At 37.0% G+C, this 14688-nt stretch overlaps 1 long non-coding RNA gene across 1 annotated transcript in view; it reads left to right on the plus strand.

Moving 5' to 3' along the window:
* The window catches only part of LOC135201332 (uncharacterized), a 324038-nt gene that overhangs the window by 106351 nt on the left and 202999 nt on the right, over positions 1-14688 (plus strand). Inside the window, exon 3 of the long non-coding RNA XR_010311501.1 lies at positions 151-217. This is a non-coding gene — a long non-coding RNA (uncharacterized LOC135201332). The remainder of the gene's footprint in view (positions 1-150; positions 218-14688) is intronic.

The raw sequence follows: 14688 nt of genomic DNA on the forward strand, positions 1-14688 counted from the left end.
TTAGCACGAGAATAAGAGCTCTCACCTCTTACCGTTGATGGATTTTTTTTCTTTCTCTCTCTCTCTCCAGAAGACTATCTAGCTTAGATTTATTAATAGACTTTCCATTGTCTGTCACTTTCAAATAATACAGCTCCTACCTCCCTGCAGGGCCTCTGCGAGGTAATTCCTCGCCTCCGGACAGGACAGGTGATGCCGTACCTCGAGCAAACTGCAGGTAAGCAAAATAGATCTCTCTCTTTAATTTAGTTTATCGATGATTTCCTCCCTCCAGTGCCTCGACGAGGTCATTCCCCACTTCCAGACAGGTGAAACTACTGAATTTCGAGCAATCTGCAGGTCAGAAAAGAACTCCTCTTTCTTCAACTTAGGCCTTTGATCTTTTTCATTTTTCCGCATACTCGGGGAGTAAGCCTACAAACAACTTTGTTGTTGTTCTCGTTCTTGTTCTTGATCTTGTTCTTGTTCTTTCTGTTGTTGTTCTTGTTGTAGGGGTTTTGAGGGAGTACGAAAGCCCTATGGAAGAGCCTAAGAAAGTCTGAAAAAGGTGTTTCATGTCGAGTTAAAGATACAGGAATTTTAGGATAGGATATTTGTGATTTATCTATTAGAATGAAAATATAAAATAAATAAATAATGTGCATGTTCAACAGTACAGAACACTTATTTCTAATAAAATATAAAATATTTATTTTAATTTTCGTTGGTGAAACAATGCACTTTTTGACCTGATTTTAGCACGCGCTCCTAGTAAGCTGGATGTCGGATCACGCCTTGTTTCTTCAACATAGGTTAGTGATAAATTCCAGTTTGTTCTATAGCAGTTAGGGATGCTATCATATTGCTTTGATATCCTGTAATTCACTGCACGAGATAAAAAAAGAAAACTTACTTTTAGTGGTGCTATCATTTTGATTTAACATCCTTTAATTCAAGTCATAAGAAAATATAGCGTTTTATCAAATTAATCAAACCACAAATGCTTCTCCTCCTTCGCTCCACGTCTTGACATCCTACATCAAGCGTTGCCAACGGCAACCCCCCCCCCCCCAAAAAAAAAAAAAAAAAAAATGCCATTAAATTAATGAAACGCTGATAAATGTGGCGTTCAGAACTGGCACTCCACCCTCCCTACCCACCCCACCCCTCCCCTCAACTTAACACCCCATCCCCTCCCACCGACCCCGTCCCGCCGCTCTTGCAGAGCCACCGAAAACAAAAAGGCCACGGGTATATAAAAAAAAATATTTGTCCATTAATAACCCAGATTAATTAACTCCTAAACGACGAATATTTAGAAATCATTAATCATCGCCCTGTGTTTTACGCGCGCCATTTAACAGCTGTCAGCTGATAATTCGTTATTTATGGACGCTCAGTTGATATAATGTTATTGACTGTCATGTGCGCTAAGTGCTCATTTGATTCTCCGCCGGGGTGTCGCCTCGGCCCTTAGCGGCATAAATATAAATAATTATTCGCTGATAGGCCCCGCCAAGAAGAAGAAGAAGAAGAAGAAGAAGAAGAGGGAAAAAGAGAGATAGAGAGCGAGGTGAGGGAAGAAGGAAAAGGTAATAGAGGAGGTGAATGAGACTTAGCGGATTGGAGATAAGGAAGGTGAGCGATACAAAGAAGAGGAAGACGGAGGAGGTGAAGGAGAGGGAAGGAGAAAGAGAGAGGTGAGGGAAGAGGGAAAAGGTAATAGAGGAGGTGAATGAGACTTAGTGGAACAGAGATAAGTAAGAAGAAGAAGAAGAATAAGAGAGAGGTGAGGAAGGAGTGGAAAGGTAAGAGAGGAGGTTAAAGAGTCACCAGGGAATAGAGATAAGAACACTGAATGATACAGAGAAGAAGAAGAAGAAGGAGAGAGAGAGAGAGAGAGAGAGAGAGAGAGCGGGGTGGTGAGGAAGGAGTGAAAAGGCGAGAAGGTGAATGAGACGCCGTGGAATAGAGATAAAAAAAGAATGAAAGGCAGAAGAGAGCTTTGAGATAAGAATCAGGAAGGAGAAATTGAGGGAAAATGAAAGACACTAGAAGGAACATAGATGAGGAGACGGAAGGAGACAGGAGAGAATATAAGGAAGTAGTTTAGGGATAATAGAAGAGTTATGAATGGTAATTAAACAACATAAACCAAAATAGACAGCCAAGGAGAAGTATATGTCTATGTATAGTAAATGTATAGTATATGTATAGTAAAGAGAAGATAAAATGGAGACATGAAAGAATAAGAAAGGAGTTAAGGGAAAATAGTAGAGAAGAGAAACAAAAATATATGTAGAGCAAAGAGAGTATAAAAATGAGATGAGGTAAAGGTTGATGAAAGACCAACAAGAAAAGTGAAGACGTAGATAAAAATCGCCGGTAATCCGTGCAAGCTTTTTTTTTTTTTTTTTTTTTTTTTTTTTTTTTTTTTTGTTTTTTTTTTTTTTTTTTTTTTTACTTTAATAGCACAACTGCACAGAATATTAATGTTTTTCATCTGACAGGGTTCTTTTTTTCTTATTTCTCCTCTGGAGGCATCAACAGGTACTTTAGAAGCATATATATTTGGTGTTAGTGAAGATGTGCCCATTATTCATGTTCTTGGTATCGTCAGAGTGAAGAGTGCTTTGTCCTGCTTTACTTGGGGGGGGGGGGGGGGGGGGGGGGAATAGAGTACCTTTGTCAGTTTCCTTCAAATCACGATGAGGGATTTATTTACGAATGTTTTTTGCAGTGGGTTTGACTTTAGGGTGAGAATGATAATGAAATTCGGTTATCTTTCTGTCTTGCAGCAATTCGGTTTTGACATTTGACAGAAGGCAGCAATTTAAAAGACAAAAAAAATTATTAAAAACGTAATTTACCGGAAAAAAATAGTTGAAAATTCGTACCAAAATCGTAAATAAAGTTGAGAAAGATTTTTACGTGGCTTATGAAATTCATGTGAAAAATTCGCCTTGCACGATTCAGTCCGATAGTTGGATGGAGAAGGATTTTATAAAGTTTATATAAAATGCCAAACATATATACATACACGACCGTTTAAAAAAAAAAAAAAGCGAGACTCCTTGTGTATGCAAATCGTAGGAAATCAAGCAACAGCAAGAAAAATTTTAAACGTTAAAATTCCTTGGAAGTTGTCAAGAATGTGGCACTGAACATAATGTGACATTGACGTGTGACCTCTTTCCTCTCTTTCTCCCTTTTCCCTTCACAATTGGATTTATCGTCGAATGCTCTGACCTTTTCTTTGTGCTACTATTCACACACGCACGCACACACAGACACATACATTCACACACATATATATATATATGTATATATATATATATATATATATATAACTTACTTCAAGGAGTAATTAGACAGATGAATTCTTTCTTGTTTTATTTTTTGTATATATCATTACCACCATTTTCTGCTTAAGCTATACTATACTCTGTTTTTTTTTCATCTGTCCATCCGCCTGTGGTGTTTTTGTATGGTAACACTGCGTCCCGGGCTTTAGATAGTTACGCTATTTGTAAGTTTTAGGTAAATAAAAGGATATCTGGGTGTACATTTGCAACTGAAAAGTGTTTTAATAATTTACTGTATGCGAATTGCACCGTTAATATTCGAAATAGGATATTATAATCGTTGAATGTAAGCTGAATGTAACTATCTAAAAGCCCGGGGCGCAGTGTTACCATACAAAAGCACCACAGGCGGATGGACAGATGAAAAAAAACAGAGTATAGTAGATTCACATCACCGGTGCATCTGATGACTAGGCCAGTCCCTTACGACGCTCCGGATTGGCTATTGATAAGTCAATCACAGGGCTGGAAACTCTCAGTCTCTCTCGAGAGTTCACATAGACAGGATGTATGTTCCACATCTCCTGAGGGATACGTCTTTCGAAAGTATCCCTCATGAGAGGTGGAACATACATCCTGAGTATGTGAATTCTCGATAGAGACTGAAAGTTTCCAGTCCTGTCATTGGCTTATCAACAGCCAATCAAGAGCGTCGTAAGGCACTGGCCTAGACATCAGATGCACCGGTGATGTGAATCTACTAGTATAGCATAAGCAGAAAATGGTGGTAATGATATATACATTACCATTTATATATACATGTATATATATGGTAATGGTAGTAGTAGTAGTAGACTCACCGAGCTACCGTATACCGAACCTTCATAATCTGATTCAAAACTCCACCCGACTTTTGAGAGGCTGTCATGAATACCAAGGCGATAAGCATCAACATGAGGCATACTTGTTATTAAGGTTCGTCCGCTAATGGATACGTTAGCGACTTATGCAAATGCGAGATCTAATTTCGTAAATGGGACGACCTTCTCCGTCTCGGGGAATTTCTTATCTTTTTTAATTAATGGCTCTTTCGCATTCTAGAAATCCTCCTTCGTGCTCCTTGAATTTTGTTTCATTCTGAGATACATACATATCATATATATATATATATATATATATATATATATATATATATATATATATATATATATATATATATATATAATTTTTCTCGTTTTCCTTCCGAGTGAATTTCCTATCTTTTTTTAGTGGTTCTTTCGCATTCTAGAAATCTTCATCCGTGCTTTTTGTTCTCCGTTTTCTCTTTGAAGTTGTCGCTATATCTCGTTTTCGTTTTGAGTGTGTTGGATGAGATGAAGGCAGGGAAACAGGTTAAGTATATCATAGTTTAAGCAGACCACTGAGCTGATTAACAACTCTCCTGGGGCTGGCCCGAAGGATTAGATATTTCTACGTGACTAGGAACCAATTGGTTACATAGCGACGGTACCTACAGCTTACTGTGGGATCCGAACAACATTATATCGAGAAGTGAATTTCTAATCACCAGAAACAAATTTCTCTTCTTCCACGTTGGCAGAGTAGGGAATCGAACTTGGGACTGCCGAATTGGTAGGGGCGAGCTGGTAACCCACTCGTCCAACGAGGAATTTTGAAGGCAGGGAAAGTACTAGGGAAGGAAGAGAGGAAAGATGAAGACACTGAGGTGGAAGGAGTGACTGAGGTGTTAGTGGCATCCTGTGTTTATGTATTGCGGCCACGATGAATAATTTTAGGTAGAATCAATTTAGGACGGTCAGAGAAGCATTGAAGGATGATCAGAGAAGCATTGATGGACGAACAGCGAAACATTGCAGACGGTCAGAAAAGCATAGAAGGACGGTCAGAGAAGCGTAGAAGGACGGTCAGAGAAGCATTGAAAACAGTGACAGAAAAATGGGACAGCAAAAGTAGGAATGGATTTTCAAAATTATTTTCTCAACCTGGAGTACAGTAAAGCATAGCTGCGGTAGGATGGAAGCCAAGAGGAAAGTTAGTCCTGTAGGAGTAGTCGGGAATTTTATAACCAAAGGGCCATTTATTTTATTTATTTTAATTTTTTTAGCAGAGGTTGACAACATTATATCAGATTTCTTCTTAGTACCTCTCCCTTTTCCTATATACCTTGAGTACAAGAATACCTTCTCTCAAAGTAACGAATTACGGAAGTTCCCGACATGTCGGCAACAAAAGAAGTGGGCATGAATAGGTACTGCATCTGGTCTCTTGTCTGGATACCTGAAAAAAAAACCTTCCTAAATTATAATAAAAAAAGATAAGAAGTAGATGGTACGTATATGTATTTAACTTAGGTAAAGGGTCTACCAGCATTAGATAAGTAACAACAAAGGTATTTTTTGTCCATCTAAGTAACTAGACTTTTCAATAAAAAAAAAGCCTCGTGTATCTAAATACCAAGAACTTCCAAAGTACAGTAATTGACCGTGCGTAGAAATAACTAATGTGGCAATAATGGAAATAACAGAAATATGATAAAAACACTCAACAGGGAGAGAAATATAGTTTTGAGTTATTCTGCGTCTTCTGAAGTAAAAAAAAAGAAAAATAAATAAATCAAGAATATTCTGAATGTGCCGAGTATTGAATAATTTGTTCCGTCTTCTCAGCAGCAGAAAACGTGAGAACCTCGTCTGCTCCCACAGATGTGTGGGCGTGGGTGTAGGTGGAAAAGAATCACTCTGTGTGCTGTAGACTGAAGTCTTTGAAATCTTTGAAAATAAGGAAGATCAGCATTTGGGGAGAAAATATTGGAAGCAGCGATATATATATATATATATATATATATATATATATATATATATATATATATATATATATGTATATATAGATATATATATATGTATATATATACATAGTATGTATATATATATATATATATATATATATATATATATATAATATATATATATATATATATATATATATATATATATATATATATATATATTTATGTGTATATATATATATATATATATAATATATATATATATCTATATATATATCTATATATATATATATATATATATATATATATATATATATATACACATTTATATATATATATATATATATATATATATAATATATATATATAGATATATATATATATATACATATATGTATGATATATATCTATATATATATATATATATATATATATATATATATATATATATATAGATCTAATAATATATAGATATATATATATATAAAAGAGAAGAGAGAGAGAGATAGAGAGAGAGATATAATAATATATAATGTGTGTATGTATATGATTCAAAAATGGACTATTTTCTATTCTTATTTGGGACTTGCAAAAGTTATTTTCTCTCTCTCTCTCTCTTTCTCTCTCTCTCGCTCTCTCTCTCTCCTTGTGTGTGTGTGTGACAGAACTTCCGACCAGCGACAATAGAAAGACTGACAGGAACACTAAAAATAACGGACAAAAATTATTCAACATCCGCATCTCTTTTTCCTTTGCTTTTTCAACGATTTTGGTTCACTTCCGGTCGATGGAGCCGCCGAAATACCATTATTGTTAGACTTTGATGATAAATTCTCTTTTTTATTACATAGATCGCAAATGCTCACAATGCTCCTCCCAGGGAAACCAACCTGACCTTTGTTATAATAGCATGCACGTATAAATGAGTTATCCCAAAAAGTCAACAGTACTCCCCCCCCCCCGCCCGCCCATTCTTTTCTCCTTCCCCTCCCCATCACTGATGGCGAAAATGATTCGGAGAAGGGAGGAAGCAGGATATCTGCACTATGGCCAAATGCCCCCTTCCCCCTACCCATTCATGGTGGCTGAAAATGATTCGAGGAGGGGTAGGGGCTATGGCTAAATGCTCCCTGCCCCCCTCCCCTCTCCATTCCTGATCGCTAAAAATGATTTGGAGGGGGTGGGGTACGAAGTAAGCCAAAAGTTAACAGCTAACTGTGAAGAAAATCTCTTTAAAAAATCTCTTGTTTGCTGTAACAGACCTTCCTCTTGTCCTCCGACTTCCTCTTCATAAACGACGGCTCAATTTGACACTGCATTCGGTGACATTTTTTCCCGTTCTGTGATTTACAGCGTGTTTTTTTTTCTTTTTTTACGAGGCATAGACCCTCTGAGACAATTGCTTCCTTATGATTTATGGCTGTTCACAGGGCGGGGAAAGAAACAGTCTGAAAGATAAGGGAGGGAAAGGGGATATAGATAGATCATGGAAGAGAGAGAGAGAGAGAAGAGAGGAGAGAGAGAGAGAGAGAGAGAGAGAGAGACTTTATCTCCTGGAGAGGTAGAAGATGCCCAGGTCAAAATACAAAAATGGACAGACAGACCAACAAAACTAGATGTGAGTGTGTGTGTGAGAGAGTGAGAGAAGGAGAGAGAGATATATATAGAGAGAAAGGTGAAGCAGATACCTACTGTGTGTATGTGAGAGAGAGAGAGAGAGAGAGAGAGAGAGAGAGAGAGAGAGAGAGGAAGTCCTCCATAAATCATCCGATATCACAATTGTCTTTTGACAGAAATAACAAAACCGCGCCCACCTCGAAATGCATTCTAGATTTGCTATCTCTCCGCCTGTGTTTCTTTGGAATTGAAGCATTTTCTGACATGTAGAAACCCCTAAATCCCAGTTTTTATCAGCAACACCATCATTATGACAATCTTCCCTGTTTAGTACTTTCGTAATACTTTTGTGTGTTTGTGTGTCTGTGTTTGAGAGAGAGAGAGGAAGAGAGAGATGCTCAGGAGCATAAAAATAACTTTAGAATATAAAAGTAACAGAGGGTTTAAATGTAAAACTTGGCAATATAGCAACAAAATATATGAGAGAGAGAGAGAGAGAGAGAGATTCTTATAAGAATGAAATAGAACTGAAATAGCAACACTGTTGAAATAAAATTTCGTAATATTTCACCATAAACATAGATGCTCATTCATTAGCATCACTTAAATTAAATGCAAATAGAATGGGAAAATTAAGATAAATCCTATTTTAAGTAACTGAGGCTTGTGAATATCTTCTGAATTCCATGAAGAACCATATTATGGATGCAAGCGGTGCGCGCGTGCGCGCTCAAATGTCTGCTTGCAAGTAATATCGGCATTTCTGACTGTTCGTAACGTTGAAGGGTAACGCCCAAATAAATCACAAGCAATGTCCTCTTTATTGCAGCCCATTGGCGTATCGTCTCTATGTTTATTGCCCTTTTTATGACTGTGTGAATAGCGCACCTTACACAGTACAGTAAATACAAGCCCCTAAATCTTTGCACAGACACATTCAGGACTTATCTCAGTCCCACAGCTCATCTTCCCCCCTCTCTCCCGGTCATCTCCCCTGCTCATCTCCCTCTTCGCCCCCCTCACCTCCCATACCCGAAATCCTGCACATTCTTGTGTCCGTAACCAGCACCCACCCAAATATTTCAATTTACCCCCCCCCCCCCCCCTTCTCTCTCTCTCTCTCTCTCTGTCAATTACCCAGATGTTGTGACGCCAGATATAATACAATCAATCAATCAATCAATCTCTCTCTCTCTCTCTCTCTCTCTCTCTCTCTCTCTCTCTCTAGGTCCCACCTACGAGTGCATCTTGTGGGAAGTGCATCATGTAAAGATATGCCGTGAAATATGCTACGTAATCCACGGTATGGCACTGGTGGGAGAAATATGTGTGTATACTTGCCTTGTAATCCAAGGGTCGGGGCTTAGGGGTCGGGGTAGTGGTAGGGAGAGCGGAGGGTGGGTGGGGAAACTGCAATACGAGAAATATAGGGAGATTACGACCTATTTCTGAGTGAAATAGGACCCGTTCCCAATTTCACCCGAAGGGACGTGAACGGATATATATACTGCACATATATATTTCCTCTCGTATTTCAGTTTATGGAAAGACGACTGTGGCTGGAGTGATTCCGACGAAATATGGCACTGCTGTTATATTACCTTTCATAGACGTGATGAATTGGCTGGCGGTTTCCCTATTTTGAATAAGTGTCAGGGCAGTTCAGTATTGCAGGTTGAAGCTGTGAAAAATAACGCGCCCGCTTTATTTATTTATTTTTTTTATTTTTTATAATTTATTTATTTTTTATTTTTTTTGCGTAACCTTTTTACCACTGATTTTTATGGGTCCCGGTATTTCTCGCCCTTTTAGTCTTCATTCTACACATTATACAAAACATTGCAGTCAGTGGAGCTTCAGCCTTTTTCTTGCATTTATATGCATTATGTTTCTATATATATAATATATAATATATATATATTTATACATACTAACATACATACCTACATATACATATATGTATGTATAAGATATACGATACACGTATATGTAATATATATACATAATATATATATACATACAACAACATAACATACATACATAACATACATACATACAAATACATACATCATACATCTATATATCATATGTATGTATATATATATACGTATACATGTATATGTTATATATATAATATATATATATATATATATATATATATATATATATATATATATATATGAGGGTCTCATGTGTATCCGAGGTGGGAATGAGCTGTCAAACAAAAAAAAAGTCCATTATCTGAAAAAAAATCCTGTATAAATACACGTCCGTCATATTGTCAGCGTCGGAACACGCGCTCTAACGATGACTGATATTCTTTTCGCCTTATTCAACTTTCATCCGGCATCCTTGCATACTGCAAGAGAAACACATCACAATTTTCTGATCTTCATTTTTCGTTCAAGCCATTTTTTTTTCCATTTGAATGAGTGACACCTTTGGTTATGAAAAGGAATCACAATTGGCAATAGTTTTTTTTCCGATTGATTATAATTAAAGTTATTTACTTCTCTTGTCAGTTCCGATGTAAAATATTTGGATTGTTTTTTGGGGGGGGGGGGTGATGGGTGAGGGTCGGGGGTCAGAATTTGAACTCTCGAATTTTTCGGTTAATTGCAATACGTTCTCATGTACTTTAAGGTTTGTTTGTGTGTGTGTGTGTTTTTACGTGTTGCAATTCATCCTCCAGTATAAAGTTTGGTGGAAGGCTTTTCTAGTAATACAATTATTGTTCAGTCATTTTATTGACTTCATTTGTCATGTTATTGAGAAAAAATTTCTTATCATTATCATTACCGTTATCATTATCATCTATTAACTTATTTATTATTATCATTACCGTTATCAGTATCATCTATTAAATAAATTCTGCAAAATTGCTGAGGCATAAACCCGAGGATAAAATGAAATGTAATGGGATGAAGAAAGAAAAAAAAGATAGTGAATAAGACATGGGAAATAGAGAAAGATTTCTTAGTTAAAGATAAAATCACTATCATAACTTTAAATCGGTGAATTATCCATTTGCTTTTAACACAAAGATGCTGATGTAAAAAATAGTGTGTGTAAATGGTATGTCAACATAGTTGACAACAATCATTTTAGGGCATGGAAAAATATTTTTATGATTGGCAAAGTTTTCAATCAAAATCATTTACACGCTTGGTCAGAAAGATCCAATCATTTAAATGTCACTCACAAAAAACTCTTTCCTAACGGGTAAAAGCAGATATTTGGGCATTTGGACCATCTATATATATAAAAAAAATTTATTTCCTAGAACTGACAGGTATAGGTCGAAAATATCTGGCCCTTCCTCCTGCCAGAACTGGGTCATGGCAGATCAGAGCTGTCATGGTAGATCAGACCTGTGTCCTGGTAGCTCAGAACTGGGTCGTGGCAAATCGGAGCTGGGTCATGTCGTGGCAGATCAGAACTGGGTCATGGCAAATCAGAGCTGGGTCATGTCGTAGCAGATCAGAACTGGGTCATGGCAGATCAGAACTGGGCCATGACAAATATGACTGTGTCATGGCAAATCGAAGCTGGGTCATGTCATGGCTGATCAGAATTGGGTCATGGCAAATCAGAGCTGGGTCATGTCGTAGCAGATCAGAACTGGGTCATGGCAGATCAGAACTGGGCCATGACAAATATGACTGTGTCATGGCAAATCGAAGCTGGGTCATGTCATGGCAAATCAGAGCTGGGTCATGTCGTAGCAGATCAGAACTGGGCCATGGCAGATCAGAACTGGGCCATGACAAATATGACTGTGTCATGGCAAATCGGAGCTGGGTCATGTCATGGCAGATCAGAACTGGGTCGTGATAAATCAGAGCTGAGTCATGGCAGATCAGAATAGGGTCTGGCAGATCAAAACTGAGTCATGGCGGATCAGAATAGGACCATGGCAGATTAGATTAGGGTCATTGCAGATCAGAGCTGAGTCATGGCAGATCAGTATATGGTCATGGCAGATCATAGCTGGGTCATGGCAAATCGACAAACGTCATGTATGCCTTGAGGTTATAAAGGTAATTGAATACCTTGTCTCTATCGTCGATGCTGTAACTAAAATGTAAAAGGTAATTTGTCTTTTTTTTAAGCTAATGTACAAATACCTTCTATTAGCCCGCATATTTAAAAATTAAAGAACAGAAAATGTGCGTGTACTGTATTGTTTATTCAAAAAGCCTAAGCAAGTATTACGATTTGTAGTGGGTAAGTCGAAGGACACAGTTCTAGAAAGCTGTTTGTACGTACATACATACATCCATAAGTACATAAAGCGTATGCATGAATTTATATGATCTTTATTACAATTCCAAATGCAGGTGTTAGAAAAAATCCCACGGCTGCATACACACTTTTTTCATAAATATATAGAAATGATTTTTGTACAGCTCTGTGCATACATAATATGTGTGTGATGTACAAGGCCTCGAATGCGTACAAAATCAGAAGCATTTTTAAAGTGAGGTAGCAAAACAAACACATATATACACACACACGTGCGCGCGTGAGTTTATGCTCATCCCCCCTGCAACGTATGATCGCGGTCATGAATTGCACCCAGCTGATGTCTATTACGGGCAGATTCTCCCGAAACTAGCGAGATAAGATTTAAGTAAAATGAGGCGGTTGAACCAAAGAGCCGTCTCCTGCGGCTTCAGCACCAACAGCATCATCAAAAGCAGTAAACAGCAACAGCAAACAGCAGCAAACGGAATTCTCCCAAAACTAGCCAGATAAGATGTGAGAGAAATGAAGCAGTTGAGCCAAAGTGCCATCCCCGCCTGTTTCAACACCAAGCAGCAAAACAGCATTCTAGTATCATCAACAGCAGCAAACAGCAAAACAGCATCAGCAACAGTAAACAGCAGCAACAACCGGCGCTGGCGTAAATCTACCGACAGAAGGATTCCGTTCATTAGCGGAAGTGTGGAGAGATGAGCATCTCTCGGGGTATTTCAGGGCGATACGATCGGTCTCCTGTCGTCGCTCCGAGGGATTTGTTGCTCTCTCTCTCTCTCTCTCTCTCTCTCTCTCTCTCTCTCTCTCTCTCTCTCTCCATCGTCTTTTACGTAATTCCCACTCGCCAGTAGCCGAGAAAAGGAAATGTCACTTCACGGGAGGTTGGGATAATGAGATGGTAATTTTTTTTTTTTTTGGGGGGGGGCCGGTGTTGGGAGGATTGTTTATTATATCACTTTTACGAGTTAACTAAAACCATTTTCTTGATTTCGTCTCATTTTAGTTATATATTTAAAAATTAGTTACGTTTTAGTTATATACTAAAAATATTAGTTACGTTTCAGTTAAATACTAAACAAATTAGTTACGTGTCAGTTATATACTAAAAAAAATTTTTTTTTACGTTTCCTTCGGTTTTTACAGTATAAAAAATTATTTATATTTTTGCCTTTTTATGTGAAATTTGCTCTTAGAAATAAAGTGAAAAAAAGGATGATGTACTTTTAAAATTATAAAATAGTGAAATGATTAAAAACGTATATTCACACAATATATAAATTACGACAACTGCAGGCAAATTACAGTCGCTAGCTGTATTTATAACTATATAACAATAGACAGCAACGATTTTAAATCATCCTACCTTAACTTATGATGATTCTTTCAAGAATACATTCGTTATGGGATTTGCAGTTGCACGACAACATTAGATGTAATTTACGCCGACACAGATGTTATTACTGGTGGTATTTATTTAGCCTAAATGTTATAGTTTATCAGGTCTATAAATATTGAGAAGAATAGCTCAGCAGTGAGTCTAACATCCACAAGTGAAAAGTTATGCAAGATATAATTAAACATAATTGAACAATATTCATGAGCGTCAGGGTAATCTTACGCCGAGATACTTCTATCATGGTGGTAGTGTCAGACATCATCGTAATATAAATCGTAATAGCCTTAAGGCGATTATGTTTATTAATATTTGTAAAAGAAATGGCGATGAAAACTTGCAAATCTGTAACATGGAGCTTTAGAAAAAAAACTTACTCGAGGACGCTTTTTATCATTTTTAATACTTTTTTTTATCTATTTATTAATTTATTTTTCTTTTTTTCATAAGTGGGATCTCTTCTTTCTGTATTTTCCTTTACTTCCTCTTACTTCTTCCTGATGAACACCATAATATTGTTTGGAAGCTTGAATTTCAAGTCAATGGACCCTGTGGTCTCGTTCCATATGAATAGGTTTCATCTTCTGAATATAATAACAGTAATAATATCAAGATAGCAGCCGATTGGGTTTCCACAAAGAAAATGCATTTATCAAAGAAAAATTTACTTGAACAACGCTAGAGGTTGCCATTATTTTCCTTGTAAGAAAATATGACAGTTACTTGGCAATTTTTTTTTTTTTTTTTTTTTTTGCAAGACATTAATAAAAAAAATTTTGACATTTTGAAAACATGCCTGATTTTTTTAAATTTTGGAGTGAATTATTTTCAATAATTCACGTTACTATCAAGTTCCTACAGAGAGAAAGAGTCGGAGGTATGTGTTAGATTCAGTACATATTAACGAAGGGGTAAATTGACAGATAAGTAATTAAAGAAATAAATACAAATAAGAAGTAAACTCTCGGGGTGGTGTGGCTGAATGCTTTCTCAGGCAGTGCGATTCGAACCCAAGACTTCGGAAGGACAGTGAAAGGAATTTGGCAGAGATCATAATTTTGAGGACATTAGAGAAGACCCAACCACCTGTCACTATTAGTAGCACAGAAATTGCCATCAGCTAAGCAGAGCATAACTGAACGGACGAGAAGGTCGAAAAACCCTTCTTAGCAAGAATTATTTTTTTAAATACATAGATAATAATTTAAAGGCATAAAACATCTGGCATTTCAGTGAAATTTCCCACCAACTACTTTCCAAAAAGAATATTCAGAAGTTCATAGAAAAATAACGGAAACGGAAAAGTAGTGATGATTTAATATAGAAGG

Source organism: Macrobrachium nipponense, chromosome 28 (genome assembly GCF_015104395.2).
Source record: "Macrobrachium nipponense isolate FS-2020 chromosome 28, ASM1510439v2, whole genome shotgun sequence".
In the NCBI taxonomy this organism is placed as follows: Eukaryota; Metazoa; Arthropoda; class Malacostraca; order Decapoda; family Palaemonidae; genus Macrobrachium; species Macrobrachium nipponense.